This window comes from Mauremys mutica, chromosome 1, assembly GCF_020497125.1.
Source record: "Mauremys mutica isolate MM-2020 ecotype Southern chromosome 1, ASM2049712v1, whole genome shotgun sequence".
In the NCBI taxonomy this organism is placed as follows: Eukaryota; Metazoa; Chordata; order Testudines; family Geoemydidae; genus Mauremys; species Mauremys mutica.
Window position 1 is genome coordinate 129,782,998 of NC_059072.1, and position 17,726 is coordinate 129,800,723.

Consider the following 17,726-nt stretch of genomic DNA (forward strand, 5'->3'; position numbering starts at 1 on the left):
GCTGTACCAACACAGAACAAAAACACAGTGTCTGCCAAAGGGCTTGTGCACCTCTGATGTGACATGAAACACTGCCTGCCTTTGCAGATGTAAGTGTGATGCACAACTTGACCTGCAGTGCCAGCTTCCTCCAGCCCCTACCTCCCTATCACACACACAGTGAGACCACTGGAATTAAGATCCAAAACTTCCTAGGCAAATAAGAACAGGCAGTGGCACACAGGCAGCACATCTCTTGTTGCTCTCCAGTAGCGCCCGCAGCATCACTGACAGGCTCCAAAGGCAGATCCCTCCAGTTCTGCTCAGCATGAAGAACTGCTCTGCCTTCGAGAGCAGGTGGTGGGGAAAAAAAGGATGGATCCAAAAGGATTCCCTCAAAAAGCCAGTGAGCCCCCTAACTGCAAAACTCACACAGCAAACCTCCAAGACACTCATCCTTTCCCAGGAATCCTGCTTGGAAAAATCAAGAGGCCTCCCTACTTTCCCCTCCACAAAGGAGCCCAGCAAAGCCGTTCATGCCAGCTGTGCTTGCCCTTGCCAGAACTTCCTGAATCCACCCCCGTCTGCCCAGGCTTGCCAAGCAATGCAAATATTTGAGAGGCCACCTTGCTTCCCCAGCATCTGATGTAAAAATCCACATCAAATCTGAGCAGTAAAGGCTGTGACTCAGAGCCACTCAGCAGCCAGAAGTTCTGTCACCCAGCCCAAGCTTTTATACGGCAGGAGGTCACAGGAACACACTCTGGCTCACCTCTCCCATTGATCAAAATAGTGGAACCCCTCAGAAATAGCTCTTCATTCGCTGCCCTGGACTCGCTTTCCTTTTTTAAAATTGCACACTAAGGAGCTGCTTCCCGGTCAGACAGGGGACAGACGGGTAAAAGACTGACATGGTACAACCTCTCTGGAGACGAAAACAACCTTCCATCTGGCTGACTGGTAGAACTTGTAACGCAGCCAGGTTCTCTAGTGTCACCTAGCAGTTAGTGCAAGAATGAATGGGAGTCAGGAAACCTGAATCGTACTCCTGACTCAACCCACCTCTCTTTCCTCCTGTTACCCAATTCCTGTCACCACCAGCATGGGACCCAGCAAGATGGAGGTATACCGCTGGGGCCCAGGATGCGGAGGTGGTATCAGTGTGTCACAGCAGGGTGGAGTGTCTGGAGACAAAGTGGGTGAGTGGACCATGAAGTAGCTAGCCTGCTTGAGGTGTTATGGAAGGGCTGGCAAAGTGGGAGTTCGATAGTTTATTCTCCCGGGAAAATGCAGTCTCTGGGAGAGACATGGGTCTCCTGCTAAGTTGAACAAGCACACCATTCTTCATTACAAAACACCTCAGAAGAGCACAGTTGCCTTTAGTACTCTGAGAGTTAAACTTTTGGCTGTATTGCAAACCCCAAGCATCAAAAGTCATGAGTCAGCTCCTCCTCCCCCCAAATCATACATTTGACTTAAAACCAGGAGATTTTTGGGGGGGGGGGGGTGGGGGGTACTATTGGGTTATCCGGGAGAGGGGGCGGGCGGAAGCCCGCCCCATGCTAACGGATCCCCCCCCAGCCTAAGGGGAGGATCCACAGGGCCACGGAAACCCACTAAGTGCGGGGGACAACTAATAAAAGAACAGGGACAGGAGTGAGGTCAAAGGGTCATAAGGAGGGAGCCTGATGGGGACACCGAGCAGAGAACCCCGGACAGCGCCCACTGCTCCTCGAAGGCGTCAAGGGAGCCAGCGGACGCCGCCCAGAGGAACTCCGCCCAGAGACATGAGTGGACGAGGGACCGGAAACAAGCCCCACAGTCGCAGGAGTCTCCGTCGGCCAACCTCCTCTCCCTGGTCGCGTGGATGGCCTTTTTAGCCAGGGCGAGGAGGAGGTTGACCAGGAGGTCCCGCGACTTTGTGGGGCCACGGATAGGGAGTGCATGGATAAGGAGGTGAGGGGAAAAGTGCAGCCAGAAACGTAACAGAATGTCGGTGAGGAGCCGGTATAGGGGCTGCAACCTGGCGCACTCCAGGTAAACATGCGCCAGGGTCTCCCTCACGCCGCAGAAGGGGCAGGTGTCCGGGACAGGGGTGAACCGCGCCAAGTACACGCCCGTGCTCACGGCCCCGTGAAGGAGCCGCCAGCTGATATCCCCGACGGGCCTCGGGACCAGGGTGGAGTACAGGCTGGCCCACCGGGGCTCCTCACCCTCCACAGATGGCAAGAGGTCCTGCCACTTGGTGTCGGGGCGGGACACGAGGGTGAGGAAGTGAACGGTATGGAGCACGAGCGCGTAGAGTTGTTTCCTTGGCGCGGTTTGGAAACAGACCGGCTGCAGATTGTGCAGCCGGCTGGCAGAGAAGGGGCGGGGGGGCCGGTCGGGTCCACGGGGCAGGGGCCCGATGAAGAGGTCCGGAGGGGAGGGTGGGGGGTTCTTTTGATTTGCCTTCTGATTTCCAAGCCCTTTGGGATGTACATGAATCACATTTTCAAGGTGTTTTTCCATGCAGACATTAGGATTGAAAATTACTTGGGGTTTTTTTTAAAGGAAAGCTGTGAGTCTCACATATTCACATGACTCTAAGAGCTGGAGCTTTAAGAAAAAAACAATAAATATCACAAGAGCTGGCAACACTGCTTTAGCTGTCCATTTAACAGGGTATGAAATGGTGGTGATACTGATTCCCCCATCCCATAGTTTCTAATTTTTGAAAAGCACTATCAGATCCTTGGCAGAGCAATAATACAATGAGTCAAAGAGTTTCTATTGATATGTGGATCTTTAATAGGTCCTGTCAGGACATAATCAGCTAATCTTGGGTTAAGGAGTAGCCTCCCACATAATTGTAGTGTAGTGCAAAATAGAATCACTTGTGATTTTTTCACAATTAGGCCTTGTTTATGCCTCAAAACTGCATCAGTCAAATCAGTCTTGAAATGGATTTAAATGGGTGCCACTCCCTGTGTGGATGCAATGAAATTGGTTTAAAACTGGCTTATATTGTTTTAGCCAGTAACTAACCCAATTTCCCTTCCAGAGCCCTTCACATAGATCTTTCCATACCTTTCATCCCTTCTTCAGCAAAGGATCACAATGTTTCTTGCAGTAATGGGAGGCCAACTTACAAGGAACTAACAGAGAACCTACAAAGGAGGGCCAAGTGACTACACAGGAATCCCTTGGTATTCCAGGTGAAGCATTTGGTTTTAAATGGGGGGTGGAGGAACTTACATTTTGTCTCACCAGTGGTGCTGCTTTTAAGTAGAGACATAGGAGTCAACATAATGAGAGCAGGGAAAATCAGCTAACATCTAGGGTCAGCCCTACAGACGTATCTTCATACTGATATCAGTCTATGCTGCCCTAAGAGGAACTAAAAAAACCCCTTTGCCTCACATTTGACACCAGAAATGGTAAACAGCCTCGAGTGCCCTCCCTGATTTTTAAACTGGCCCATCTCATAAACCTTAGAAGTGTGCTGCTTGGCCTGCCAGGGTGTAAATGCGGGCTGCAGCATATGGCAAAGGCCCAAAAGAAGGGACATACGTTAGAAATGCAAGAGTCTTAAAATGCTCTGCGGTTCATCCCTTTAGTGGAAATGATTCTCTCTTTAACTTCAGTTTCATAATTATTTCTGAGGTAAACAATTTTCAGCAATAAAAAGGGGACACCACACCTATGTGGATCATTGTTAACTTTGGGACTACACTGAGTGATGTCCCTCAGAATGAGCAGCAACTGTGAGGTCAGATCAGCAGGGCTATTAAGAAAACTTGAACTTTCTGATAGTTGGCAGAGCCATGGTTATTCCTTGAAAAAAAATGTTATACCTTCTATTGAAATGGTTCTGCCTATAGAACATTGCTGTCACTAAAGCAAGAGAGCTAAGAAAGCAAAGTGCCCACAGAGTAGACAGACCTTTAGTGGCCTAATTTCTCAGAAGCCCCAAGCCCACACCTCTCCGGTAGCACTTCATATGAAAGGCTGGTCTCAGTGTTTTTAACTAGAATTTCCCCTCCTTCACCATTGTTCAGCATGCCATGTACTAGTTTGCTATAGCCTTTCAGCATGCAATGTACCTGTTGACTTTAGCTCTCCACCCCAGCACTAGTTGCATTCCTGTGGCTTTTTGCATCTATTGTATCGGTGGTATGTAAAGCACTCTGGAGTCTAGGGGGAAGAAAAGGTGCTATGGAAAATGTTAGCCAACTTATTTTGCATGAAAGCCACATTGTGTTAGAGTATTGGGATGTACAGCAGAGAAGCAGCCCCTTCTTTGGGGATTTCCTAAGCATTGTCAGTCTTAAGTGCTGAAATATCATGAGATTTAAAGTTCTTATTATTTGCCTTCTGTGATTTGAGTCTTTAGAAATCCCATTTTCAAGCTTTTGTCTACAAGCCTGAGGGCTAGAAACTTATGTTTTTTTAATAGAAACAGTTCCCTATAATCAAATGATTCCAGGAGCAGTAGCTTTCAGGGAAACCCGCCCCGTTATGTGAATCAGCCATACTGGTCTCTACCCCCATTCCCTAGCCTGATTTTTCACACTTACTATCTAGTCCCTACTCTACTGACTCTGAGCGCTGCAGGGCTGCACTCTTTAATAGGAACACAGTCCCAGCATGCCTTTCTTAGTCTGGCCCTTTAAATTGGGTGAGGCCAAATAGCTCCATGCCTATAGTGGCCATTTTGCAACTGCCTGCTCCTTGCTGTGTTTCCCTGTCTTCTCGTGGGTATGTACTTGTTATGTTTTCTTTCCCTTGTTCCAGTGAATATGGCATAGTCTCACAAGCAGCTTTGTTTCTTCTAAGGTTATGTTGCTTATTCCCCCACCAACCTGAAACCATAAACATCTGCTAGTGACCCACAATCATTTCTACAGCACTTAGTCTTGGTGTCCCCAATAGGGGGTTCTGCCTTGAGCCTGTGTCGGGGGAATGGGGTGGGGGAATGGGAAACAGCCTGTTTCTACTCAGATTCCCCAGCAGTAACAGTCCAGTGGGCTAGATGGGGATGTGCGGCCAGTCATCTACAAAGAAAATGCTTTTTGCCACTTTCCAGGAGATATCAGTGAGCTGTCGGAGCCAGGTCCCCTGCTTAGCCCCCAAGTGTCTAACCACGTGACACAGGGAAAGGCTATTCAAAGCCACTTCTGCAGATGCCCATGGAGTCTGCCAAGAAGCAGATGCCTTGGATGGTAAATTAGCTTCCACAGTCTGGTGTTTAGGGCTGCATGATTGCCATCCAAAAATGAGGAGCTGGCAGGGGAGGCACTGGCATTGAGCTCCTAGCTGGCTAGCACCTGGCCAGCATCAGCCATTTCATTAAGAAACATTATGACATTTCAGTATTAACCCATCTGGTGCCTAGGAGTCAAGAATTCCCAGCATTGTGCAGAAGAAAGAGAGAAAAGCATAAAGATTTACTTGAGTAAAAGGAACCCCAAATAAAAACAGCTGTTGCCCTTTGACCTTTTCAAAAGGAATGCCTCCTGGAGAAACACAACTGGTAAACATGTTGAAACATGACAGAACCTTAGTGGTCAAAAAAACTAACTTCCTACATCACCATTTTAAACAAAAATATTAATAAAAATCTGTATTTTTTTCTAAATATGCATACACATTCCCAGCCTGTCTATGCCTACAAACAGCTTCCACCTGCTGACATCCATGCATCCCAAACAGCTCTGTTCATAATGTACGCCTACCCATGCCCATTTGGGGCTTTCTATCTGCCAATGCAAATCTCTTTTCTATCTCATGCTGTAGATTTAACTGCCAGATGCATTGTTACATTGAGGATCCCAAATCACAAATGACTTGCCCAGTAAGTAGCACATGCATGTTACCTGCCTTTTTAAAGTAGAGTCTACTTGTCTGTTTTCACCATTTAGAAACCAATCTTATCTCAAAAGGTGCTTCCTAGGTGCAACATATTATTCAATATTATAGACAAACAAGTGGCAAATCCCTCTGAAAACAAGTGTGTTAGCGATATGGGCAGAAGTTTGTTGGGGAGGGTTAGGTTGTGGGTGGGGGTTGTTTGTTTGCTTTGTCACTTTAAACATAGGCACCAACTCCATGTGTGTTCTAGAGCTGGAGCACCCACAGAAAAAAAAATAGTGGGTGCTTAGCACCCACCAGCAGCCAGCTCCCCCCTCCGTCCCAGAGCTTCCCATCCACTGGCAGCCACACCGATCAACTCCTTCCCCTCCCTCCCATTGCCTCCTGCCCACTATAGTCAGCTGTTCTGCAGCGTGCAGGAGGCACTGTGGGGAGGAGCGGGGACAGGGTGCGCTCAGGGGAGGGGGTGGAATTGAGCGGGAAGGTGCAGGGGTGGGGCCTTGGGGGAAAGGGTTGAGTGGGGGCGAGGCCTAGGGCAGAGCTGGGGGTTGAGCACCCTTGGGGCCCAGAGGAAGCCTGCGCCTGTGACTCTAAGAACATAAGAATGGTCCATCTAGACCACTATCCCATCTTCTGACAATGGCCAATGCTAGATGTTTTAGAAAGAATGAACAGAACAGAGCAATAATCGGGTGACCCGTTCCCTGTTATCCATTCACAGCTTCTGGCTGTGAGAGGCTATGGGACACCCAGAGTATAGGGTTGCATCCCTAACCATCTTGGCTAATAGCCATTGATGAATCTATCCTCCATGAACTTATCTGATTTTTTTTTAACCCAGCTATACTTTTGGCCTTCACAACATCCCCTGGCAATGATTTTCACAGGTTGACTGTGCACTGTGTGAAGAAGTACTTCTTTATGTTTGTTTTAAACCAGCTGCCTATTGATTTCATTGGGTGACCCCTGGTTTTTATGTTATGTGAAGGAGTAAATAACACTTCCTTATTCACTTTCTCCACACCATTCAAGATTTTATATCCCCCTTTAGTTATCTCTTTTCTAAGATGAACAGTCCCAGTCTTTTAAATCTAACCTCAGATTAAAGCTGTTCCACGCTCCGCAAAACATTAGAAGCTGCTTGTGTGGTGCAAATGACAGCACTGCTGGAAAGAGACACTCTGTTACCCTTCTCTGTACCTTTTTCAGTTCTAATATATCTTTTTTTGAGATGGGGCGACCAGAACTACATGCAGGAGTCAAGGCGTGGGTGTACCTTGGATTTATGTAGTGGCATTATGATATTTTCTGTCCTATTATCCATCTCTTTCCTAATAGCTGTTAGCTTTTTTGACTGCCAATGCACATTAAGCAGTTGTTTTCAGAGAACTATCCATAACAACCTCGGGATCTCTTTCTTGAGCAGTAACAACTAAGTTTGACCCCATCCTTTTGTATGTATAGTTGGGTTTGTTTTCCAGTGTACATTACTTTGCACTTATCAACATTGAATTTCATCTGCCATTTTGCTGTCCAGTCACCCAGTTGTGTGGGATTCTTTTGTAACTCTTCACAGTCAGTTTTGGATTTAACTATCACGAGTGATTTTTTGTATCATCTGCAAGCTTGGCCACCTCACTGTTTTACTCCTTTTTCCAGATCATTTATTAATAGGTTGAACATCACAGTTCCTAGTACCACTCTTTGGGGATCCTGCTATTTACCTCTCTCCACTGTGAAAACTGACCATTTATTCCTACCCTTGGTTCCTATTTTTTAGCCAGTTACAGATCGATGAAAGGACCTTACCTTTGATTCTATGACAGCTTACTTTGCTTAAGAGCCTTTGCTGTGGTACCATGTCAAAGGGCTTTTTGAAAGTCCAAATACAGTGCAGCAACTGGCTCAGCCTTGTCCACATGCTTGTTGACCCCCTCAAAGAATTCTAATAGATTGGTGAAGCATGATTTCCCTTTTAAAAAAGCAGTGTTGACTCTTCTCCAACATATTGTATTCATCCATGTGTCTGATAATTCTGTCCTTCACTATAGTTTCAACCAATTTGCCTGGTACTGAAGTTAGGCTTGCTGGCCTGTAATTGCCAGGATCACCTCTGGAGTGTTTTTTTTTTTTAAATTGGAGTTACATTAGCTATCCTCTGTCATCTAGTACAGAGGCTGATTTAAGTGATAGGTTACATATCACAGTTATCAGTTCTGCAATTTCATATTTGAGTTCCTTTACCAGAACTCTTGGATGAATAACATCTGGTCCTAGTGACTTATTACTGTTTAATTTATTGATTTTTTTCTAAAACCTCCTCTATAGATACCTCAGACTGGGCCATAAAAAGAACGGCTTAGGTGTGGGAATCTCCCTCACATGCTTTTCAGTGAAGACCAATACAAAGAATTCATTTAGCTTCTTCACAACAGCCTTGTCTTCCTTGAGTGCTCCTTTAGCACCTCGATCATCCAGTGGCCCCACCAGTTGTTTGACAGGCTTCCTGTTTCTGATGTACATAATTTTTATTTTATTTTTTGACATTAGTTCTTGTGTATTTTGCCACTTGTTCTTCAAATTCGTTTTTGTCCTGCCTAATTATGCTTTTACACTTGACTTGCCAGAGCTTATGCTTCTTTCTATTTTCCTCAGCAGGATTTGACTTCCTATTTTTAAAGAATGTCTTTGGGAATCTAACTGTCTCTTTTACTCTGTTTAGCTGTGCTGGCTTCTTCTTCTTCTTCTTTTTGGGGTGGGGGTGGGGGGTGTCTTCTTACTGTGGTGCTTTGTTTTGTTTTTGTTTTTGAGGTATACATTTTGTTTGAGCCTCTGCATTTAGCATGCTCAGAGGGACTCATTCATGCCTAAGTTTCACTCACTAGTGAAGATTTTATGACCAGATTATGAACCCCAGTATTTAGAGACTTATAATGGAAACAGAAGCTGACTTATCTATAAGCAGTGCTTATTAAACTGTCTAGTGAAATGCAGCCACCTCACGATGAAGACCAATGTGCAGCTCAACATAGATTCAGCATTGTCTGCAGAAATGCTGCTTTCTTTATGCTTTTGAAAGACCTTACACCACGATTATGTATACAAAGTGCAAAACATCTGCTGTTGACCTCGGTGGCTTATTTTAGGTAAGCAGAACAACCAAGGAGAGAGAACAGAGGTAAAGTCTCTGCGAGATAGCACAGTAGGTGACTGCTGTCTACAGGCTGTCGCAAGTGTGTCACAGATCTGCAGCAGGAAGGGGAAACGTGTCTCCTTTTAACGGTGCAGTACAAGAAAGAAGCCACAAATAAGGTGACTGTTTTCAAAAGAAAAAAAAATGGGACAATTTCATGGTGACACTATTTTAGGTTCAAACTTCAGCATATGAAAGACAGAAGTATAGCTTGTTTTCTTTCACATGTTCTGGTGTCACTACTGCTAGCTTCTAACTCAGCAGTGACACGTGCATGTTTCCCAAAGTGGATGATTTTTTCCAGTAACTTGATGTCCTGAGCGAGCAGTGAAGAAGCGTCATTCACATGCACTCTGAGCAAAAGGGCAGCTTGGATAGCACCTGCTGTCATTTGAGTTTTCTCTTCACTCCATGCTGTTCGTCACGCTGAACTCTTGTTCCCCTGGACTGCTTGTTCCTGGCGTGCGTGTACACACACACACACACACACACACAGAGCAAATTCTGGTGTAGCAAGTCATCCTGAACAAACATCCTGATTTTTCACACTTGCTGTCTGGTCACCCTGAGGACAAGTGAAAGGAGGGTGGGTCGGAAGCAAAGGAAGAAAAAGCTGATGTTAATGGAATGTCCAAGTGGTTTGGCATTCGGATGGCTACATACAGGATTATGGAAAAGCAAACTGTGCCATAGCAACATGGCTTCTCTCTGTTAAAAATGTGCACCTTATTTCCAGCCTCCATTTGTCTAGCTTCAGCTTTCAGCCTTTGGATTGGTTCTCTGCTCGACTGAAGCGCCTGCTATTACATCTTTGTTTTCCATGTAGACTGTAATCAAGTCACCCCTTAACCTTCTGTTTGTTAATAGACTGAGCTCCTTGAGTCTATCACTTGAAGGCATTTTTTCTAATCCTTTAATCATGCTTGGGGCTCTTTTCTGAACCCTCTCCCGTTTATCACTCCTTGAATTGTAGAGAACCAGAACTGAATGCAGTATTCCAGAAGTGGTTGCACCGGTGCCAAATACAGAGGCAAAATAACCATTCTACTCCTTTGCACGATTCCCCTGTTTATGCAGCCAAGGATTGCATTAGCCCTTTTGGCCACGGTGTCACACTGGGAGTTCATGTTCAGCTGATGATCCACCATAACTCCCAAATCTTTTTCATAATCACTGTTTCCCAGGATAGTCTTACCTCCTGTAATTATGGCCTACATTCTTTGTTCCTAGATGTATACATTTCCATTTGGCCATATTAAAATATATATTGTTTGCTTGCCACCTGGTTTACCAAGTGATCCAGATCAGTCTGTATGAAGTGACCTTTCTTCATTATTTTACACTCCCCCCATTTTTGTGTCATCTGCACGTTATCTTCCACATTATTGATAAAAATGTTAAATAGTGTAGGGCCAAGAACTGATCCCTGCAGAACCCCACTAGAAACACACCCGTTCAATTATGATTTCTCTCTTTACAATTACATTTTGAGACCTATCCATTAGCCAGTTTTAATCCATTTAAAGTGTGCCTTTCTAGGTTTTTTTAAATAAAAATGTCATGTGGTATCAAGCCCAAATGCCTTATAGAAGTCTAAGTATATTACATCAATACTTTTACTTTATCAACCAAACTTGTAATCTCATAAAAAAAATCAAGTTAGTTTGACAGAATCTATTTTTTCATAAGCCTGTGTTGATTGACATTAATTATATTACCCTCCTTTCATTCTTTATTAATCAAGTCCCATGTCAGCCTCTCTATTTTCTTAGTCAGGATTGATGTCAGAGTGACAGGCTTATATTTACCCGCATCATCCATTTACCCTTTTTAAATATTGCATATTCCCTTTCTTCTAGTCCTTTGGAACTTCCCCAGTGCTTCAAGACTTATTGAAAATCAACATTGATGGTCTAGCAACCTTCTCAGACAGCTCTTCACAAACTCTTGGATGCTGATTTTTAAATATCTAACTTTAGTAGCTGCAGTTTAACAACCTCCTGAGATACCATTCTTTCCATTCCACTAGTATCAAATGATATCCCCAAATCATCTGTTTTTTGCCAAATGCAGAACAAAATATTGATTGAAAACTTCTGCCTTTTCTGCATTATTGATAATTCTACCCTTTCTAGCTAAAAACATTTCAGAGGACTACTGCTACCACACCTTTGTCACATGTCAGTCCCCCAGCTCACAAGTTAACATGAGTATGAAAGTTACCTACTTCCAGGACCAGTGCAAGGATGTTTCGCGCCCTAGGTGTAACTTCCACCTTGCGCCCGCCCCGCCCTGAGGCCCCCCCCCGGCAGCAGCTACCCCCCTTCGCCCTGAGGTGCCCCCCTTGCGGCAGCTCCCCACCCTCCGCCCTGAGGCACCCCCCCTACCCCAGCTCACCCCTGCTCCACGCAAGAGCACCCGGAGCACGCCGTTGCTGCTTCACTTCTCCTGCTTCCCAGGCTTGCGGCACCTAAGCTGATTGGTGCCGCAAGCCTGGGAGGCGGGAGAAATGAAGCAGCTCACGCCTGCCCCGCCTCCTCCCTGAGCACGCCGTCACTGCTTCACTTCTCCCGCCTCCCAGGCTTGCGGCGCCAATCAGCTTAGGCACCGCAAGCCTGGGAGGTGGGAGAAGTGAAGCAGCGACGGTGTGCTCGGGGAGGAGGCGGGACAGGGGTGAGCTGGGGCGGGGAGTTCCCCTGCGTGCCGCCCCCCCCACTTACTTGCTGCAGGCGGCCTGCCCCGCGCTCCCCTGCCCCAGCTCCCTCCGCCTAAATGCCGGCGGCTACCAGGGCAGCCGAAGATCCGGCTGCCGCGGTCGCTTCTGAAGAAAATGGTGCCCCCCAAATCCCAGCGCCCTACGCCTAGATGGTTGCACCAGCCCTGCCTACTTCCCCTCCTCTTCTGCCATATTGCCAAGTAATAACAATGGTATAGGAGTGGGGGTAAATGGCTTGAGAGTAATGTGTGGAATTTGGGGTGGGAAGGAGGAATGTAACTTTCGGGGAAACTTGTGAATCTATGTTGAAAAGAGGTTGCTGGCGTGGCATAAAGTGGGAGAGAGAGAGAGAGAGAGATTCTTTTCTGGGTGCATGGCCTTTAATTGTCTAATAACTCTTTGAAACACAGCTGCTGGCATAAGCATGATAACTGCCAGGACTGTGTGTCTTGAGAAGAAAATTGCATAGCTGCTGGCCCTCCAGGGCCCAGCCACATCCTGGAACTCAGCTCATCTGGTACATCAGTCAGCTTCAAGCTTCCTTGGTGAATCAGAAGAAAATCCAGTGGCTGTCTGCCACACAATTAAATGGTGCATTTTTTCAGCATGAGTGAGCAGAGCTTTCCTTTTCTGAACAGGTCTCCAAAGGGGGCAAACCCAAGGTCTGCTGAAAGCTGATGAGATTGCTCATGCAAATGTGGCGCCATCTGGTGCTGAGAGTTTGCCAAAGCAGCACCTCAAGGAATCCTTGCTATAGCTCCCATTGTACCACAATGAAGTGTCCAAAGTTTGACTGAAAAGAAAGAGGCCTTTTGGAATCAAAGTTACAAAGTGAGGTTATAACTAGACGCCCTTGGAAAAATAATCAGAGAGTAGAAAAGGGATGGGATGCTTTGTGCACTGCCTGTGAGCTCTGGATCTATAGCAACTTGAACCCCCTGGTGATCTCAGAAATCTCCCTCCACCCCACCTCACTCCAGTTCTAGCTCAGAGCTGACTGGCACACATTGCAGATTTGTTCCCACCCTCAACCCACAAATTAGGATGTTTCCCTGTGCAAATGGTGAATTATCACTTGGGATACATTCCTAATTTTGTACAGAGGGTAAAATATGTCACTATCCTTGAGCATGATCAAGTTATTGGCCCTGAATCAAACTTGTGGCAATATCGTTTTTCTAATGTAAAGATAAGACCATTTGCCCATCTGTAGCATCCAGCTCTATCCTGCCTCAGTGCAGCTTAGCCACTTATCACTATTTTTTTATCTAAGGGTATGTCTACACTACAAGAATATTTCGAATCAACTTAAGTCGAATTTGTGGAATCGACCTTATGAAGTCGAATTTGTGTATCCACACTAAAAACACTAATTCGACTGTGTGAGTCCACAGTAACGGGGCCAGCGTCGAATTTGGAAGCGGTGCACTGTGGGAAGCTATCCCACAGTTCCCGCACTCCCCGCTGCCCATTGGAATTCCGGGATTTCCCCCCAATGCCTGCTGGGGGAAAAAATGTGTCGAGGGTGGTTTTGGGTAACTGTCATCATTGAACCGTCAATCACGCCCTCCCTCCCTCCCTCCCCGAAAGTGCCTGCGGGCAATCTGTTCGTGCACTTTTCTGCTCAGTGACAGCACGGGCACCACAGCACTGCGAGCACGGAGCCCGCGGCAGTTATGGCCGTTGTCAACTCCTCGCACTTTATCGTCCACCTCTTCCACAGTCAGCTGCTGAGAAATCGGGCTACTTTTCAATGGTGCTGCGAGCACTGGTGGACCATGGGGGATGTTTTACCAACATCAACGTCGGGTGGCCAGGCAAAGTTCATGACGCGCGTGTTTTCAGGAACTCTGCTCTGTTTAGACGCCTGCAGGAAGGTAGTTTCTTCCCGGACCACAAAATAACTCTTGGGGATGTGCAGATGCCTATAGTGATCCTCGGGGACCCAGCCTACCCGCTAATGCCCTGGCTCGTGAAGCCCTATGCAGGCACCTTGTACAGCGACAAGGAACTCTTCAAGTACCAGCGAGCAGCGTGACCTGTGACTGTTCAAAAAAAACAGGAGTACTTGTGGCACCTTAAAGACTAAGTACTCCTGTTTTTTTTGCGGATACAGACTAACACGGCTGCTACTCTGAAACCTGTGACTGTTCAGTTTCTTTACAGAGAAGCTGAACCTGCCCCTGTTTCTTTACCAAGTTACTGTTGACCAGCATCTGCAGTTACATACCCCGTCCACCCCGCTTCCCCCACTTCCAACACACGTTTAAAAATAAAATACATGTTCCACTGTAACTTTACAAAGGTTTCTTTATTGATGACTTTGCATTAAAGGGTTGAAACTGGGACGCAGACTGTGCTGGGTAGGGTGTGCGGTGATGTAAAGACCACCTCTAAACTCGAGGAATGACAGGCTCCTGCTCCCAGAGCGGTCTGCAGTGCCGGACTGGTTGTTTCAACAGAGCCTGCCATCCCTCCTTTTTGGGACTCTGTGTGCGGGGGCTATGTGGCCTTGTGGCGGGGGAGGACGGATACAGATTCCTCTGCTGTGTGGCTCTGTGGTCCAGGACAGGGACCGTTGCATGAGATCTGTAACCCCCCTCCCCCACTACAAAGTCACGTACCCCCCCACCCACACAGAACCTGCAAACCACCTCCCATACCGACCAGGGTGCCTACTGACTGCACGGTGTGTGTGACCTGCTGCTGATCCTGCCCCCGTCTCTGTACCCTGCTAAAGGTGACTGTCCTATGCAATACCCTACCCCCTTCCCCACCCACCCCTTCAAACGCAGCGCTGTGTAAAAAAGCATGATGGAAACAGTAATTAACAGCAAAGTATTTTTAATAATTAACCAGACAGTCAGGGGATGAAACTGGGATTGGGGCTAGGGTGAGTCAGGAAGGGAAGGAATTCTCAAAAATTAGGGTATGAGAGCTTTTGTGTACTTGAGCACTCTGCTGGGGTGCAGTGACAGTTTTCACGGCCCCTGGCGCCACTCCTTCTGGTTACTTTGGGTGACGGGAGGTATGGGACTTTGTGGCGGGGGAGGGCGGTTGCAGATACACTGCGGGGGGGCTCTGTCCTCCTGGCTGCGGTCCTGCAGAACATCCACAAGGCGCCGGAGCGTGTCCGTTTGCTCCCTCATTAGTCCAAGCAGCGTTTGAGTCGCCTGCTTGTCTTCCTCACGCCACCTCTCCTCCCGTTCGCTGTGTGAGCGCTGGTACACAGAGAGGGTCTCCCTCCACTGGCTCTGCTGGTCCGCCTCGGCTCGGGAGCACCCCATAACTTCAGCGATCATCTCGTCCCATGTCTTTCTCTTTCGCCGCCTAATCTTTGCCAGCCTCTGTGAGGGGGATGCTGTGGCAGGTCTGGAGACAGTCGAAGCTGTGTGATGGGAAAGAGGGAGTGAATTCCTTGCAAAGATACATTTCTGCGAACAATGAACACAGTCTAGTCTGTGTCTGTGAACAACACCATGCAGAGCACCTATCTCGTCCGCACTCCTGCAGCAGGCAATCCGGAAAGCATAAACTCTGCCCCTGTTCCACCCCATCGCAGTGTCCCCCGACCTTTGGAATTCCGGGTTGAGATCCCAGTGCCTGATGGTGCAAATTTCATTGTCGCGGGTGGTTCTGGGTACATGTAGTCACTCATTCCTTCCTCCGGGAAAGCAACGCCAGACAATCATTTCGAGCCCGTTTTCCTTGGATTACCCTGGCAGACGCCATAGCGTGGCAACCATGGAGCTTGTTTTGCCTCTTGTCACTGTCACTGTATGTGTACTAGATGCCGCGGACTGAGGCGATTCAGCAGAGCTACACAGCAGCATTCATTTGCTTTTGCATGACAGCACAGATGGTTATCAGCCATATTGTACCATCTACCATGCCATTGTAAATTGGCAAGGTGATGATGGTTACCAGCCGTATTGCATTATACCTTCTGCTGCTGTCATAGGTGCCCCTGGCCGAGATCAGCCGGGGGCGCAAAAGACAAAACTGGGAATGACTCCCCGAGTCAATCCCTCCTTTATGGTATCTAAAAATAGAATCAGTCCTGCATAGAAGATGGGGCTAGTGTAGTAGAGATCCAGTGTTTCAGAGAACCAGAGAGCACAGCCGCTCCGTGTCAGATTATGCAGGAATGATGAGCTGCATGGCATTCACAGGGGGTGCTCCTGCAACAACCCCACCTGTTGCTTCCCTCCTCCCCCAGCCTTCCCGGGCTACCGTTGCAGTGTCCCCTGATTTGTGTGCTAAAGTAATAAAGAATGCAGGAATAAGAAACAGTGACTTGTTACTGAAATGAAATGAGGGGAAGGCAGCCTCCAGCTGCTATGATTGTCCAGACAGGACATTAAGCAGTGTGGTGGGAGAGGAAAACAGCATCCTGTTGCTATGACAGTCCAGGCATTACAGAATCTTTTCTTTACACATGAAGGGCGGGGGCTGATGGAGCTCAGCCCCCTGTTGCTATGATGAAGACGGTTAGCAGGCCGTCTACTTATGGGCTGATGATGAGGACGGGTACCAGTCGTATTGCACTACACCATCTACAGCAAGGCTGATGATGATGACGACGGATATCAGTCTTACTGCACCATCAGCCACCCATGAGGCGGAGGGGGGAAAAGGATGCTACAGTACAGTGCCGCAGCATCGCGTCTACCAGCAGCATTCAGTACACATAGGGTGACATTTAAAAGAGTCAAGAGACTATTTTTTTTCCTTTTCCTTCTGGAGGTGTGGGAGGGGGGTACATTGACGAGCTATGCCCTGAACCGCCGCGGACAATGTGTTTGACCGTACAGGTATTGGGAGATCAGCCAAGAATGCAAATGCTTTTCGGAGACTGCAGGAACTGTGGGATAACTTGCGTCCTCAGTCCCCCCTCCCTCCATGAGCGTCCATTTGATTCTTTGGCTTTCCGTTACGCTTGTCACGCAGCAGCGTGCTGAGTCTCTGCTACGCCGTCTGTCCGGAGATTTTTTAAACATACTTTGGACCAGGCGTAACATTACAGTAATTCCCCTAATTAGATGCAGGAGTCGCTGAGCGAGATCGCCCTGAGGAGGGTCACTGAAGGAGATAGAGAGCGCATGCTGCGTGAAAGCCAGCACAAACCAGGGCCTATGCAGCCGTGCTCGGGGAGGCAATGCTCCCTGAGTACCTCATGAAAGCCTGGCGTGGAAAAGTGTGCTACCACGGAGCACCCAATAAGGCAGCTCTCCCCAGGAACCTCCTGCGGAGGCTTTTCGATTACCTCCAGGAGAGCTTCGTGGAGATCTCCCAGGAGGATTTCTATTCTATCCCCATATATGTAGAGACCTCCTTTTCACATACTTCAGCTTCCTGTTATATTAAGAATAAAAGTTTACACGTTTAAAGCACTTACCGACTGCTCCTTCCCCTGATTCAGGGTCCGGGTTAACGGCCGGGGAGGGTTGGTAGGGGATCTCCGTGACGGTGATGAAGAGATCCTGGCTGTCGGGGAAACCAGCGTTGTAAGCGCTGTCGCCTGCCTCGTCCTCCACAAACCCTTCCTCATCTTCCCTGTCCGTGAACATCGCCGAGGAGCTGTCCGTCGACACTGTCCCATCGTCAGAGTCCATGGTCACTGGTGGGGCAGTGGTGGCAGGCTCCGTAGCGTCCGTTTGCCGCTTTGATTTTTTGGTAGCCTTGTCTGGGGTCCTTGATTTTCACGTGGCGCTGCGTTGCATCCCGCCTGTATCCTCTGTCTCTCATGGCTTTGGAGACCTTCTCGTAGGTCTTTGCATTCCGTTTTTTGGAGCGCAGCTCCGAAAGCACAGACTCCTCGCCCCACACACCAATCAGATCCAAGACTTCCCGTCAGTCTATGCTGGGTCCCTCTTTCTATTCAGAGATTACATGAACTCCTCTGCTGGAGAGCTCTGCATCGCTGCCGGTGCTGCTGAGCTCGCCCCGATGTCCAACCACGAAATGAGATTCAAACTGTCCAGA

The 17,726-nt window shown here is 47.8% G+C and overlaps 1 protein-coding gene across 3 annotated transcripts in view; it reads left to right on the forward strand.

Moving 5' to 3' along the window:
- Positions 1-4,593: 4,593 nt before the first annotated feature.
- Positions 4,594-17,726, forward strand: part of BCL2L14 (BCL2 like 14) — a 59,121-nt gene continuing 45,988 nt past the window's right edge. Inside the window, exons 1-2 of one of the 3 annotated variants that reach the window (XM_045002197.1) lie at positions 4,700-4,719; positions 5,758-5,815. The gene's annotated coding sequence lies outside the window, so the exon portion shown is untranslated. Of the gene's footprint in view, positions 4,720-5,757; positions 5,816-17,726 lie in introns of all 3 variants that reach the window. The other 2 variants (XM_045002196.1, XM_045002199.1) reach the window with 2 other exon arrangements.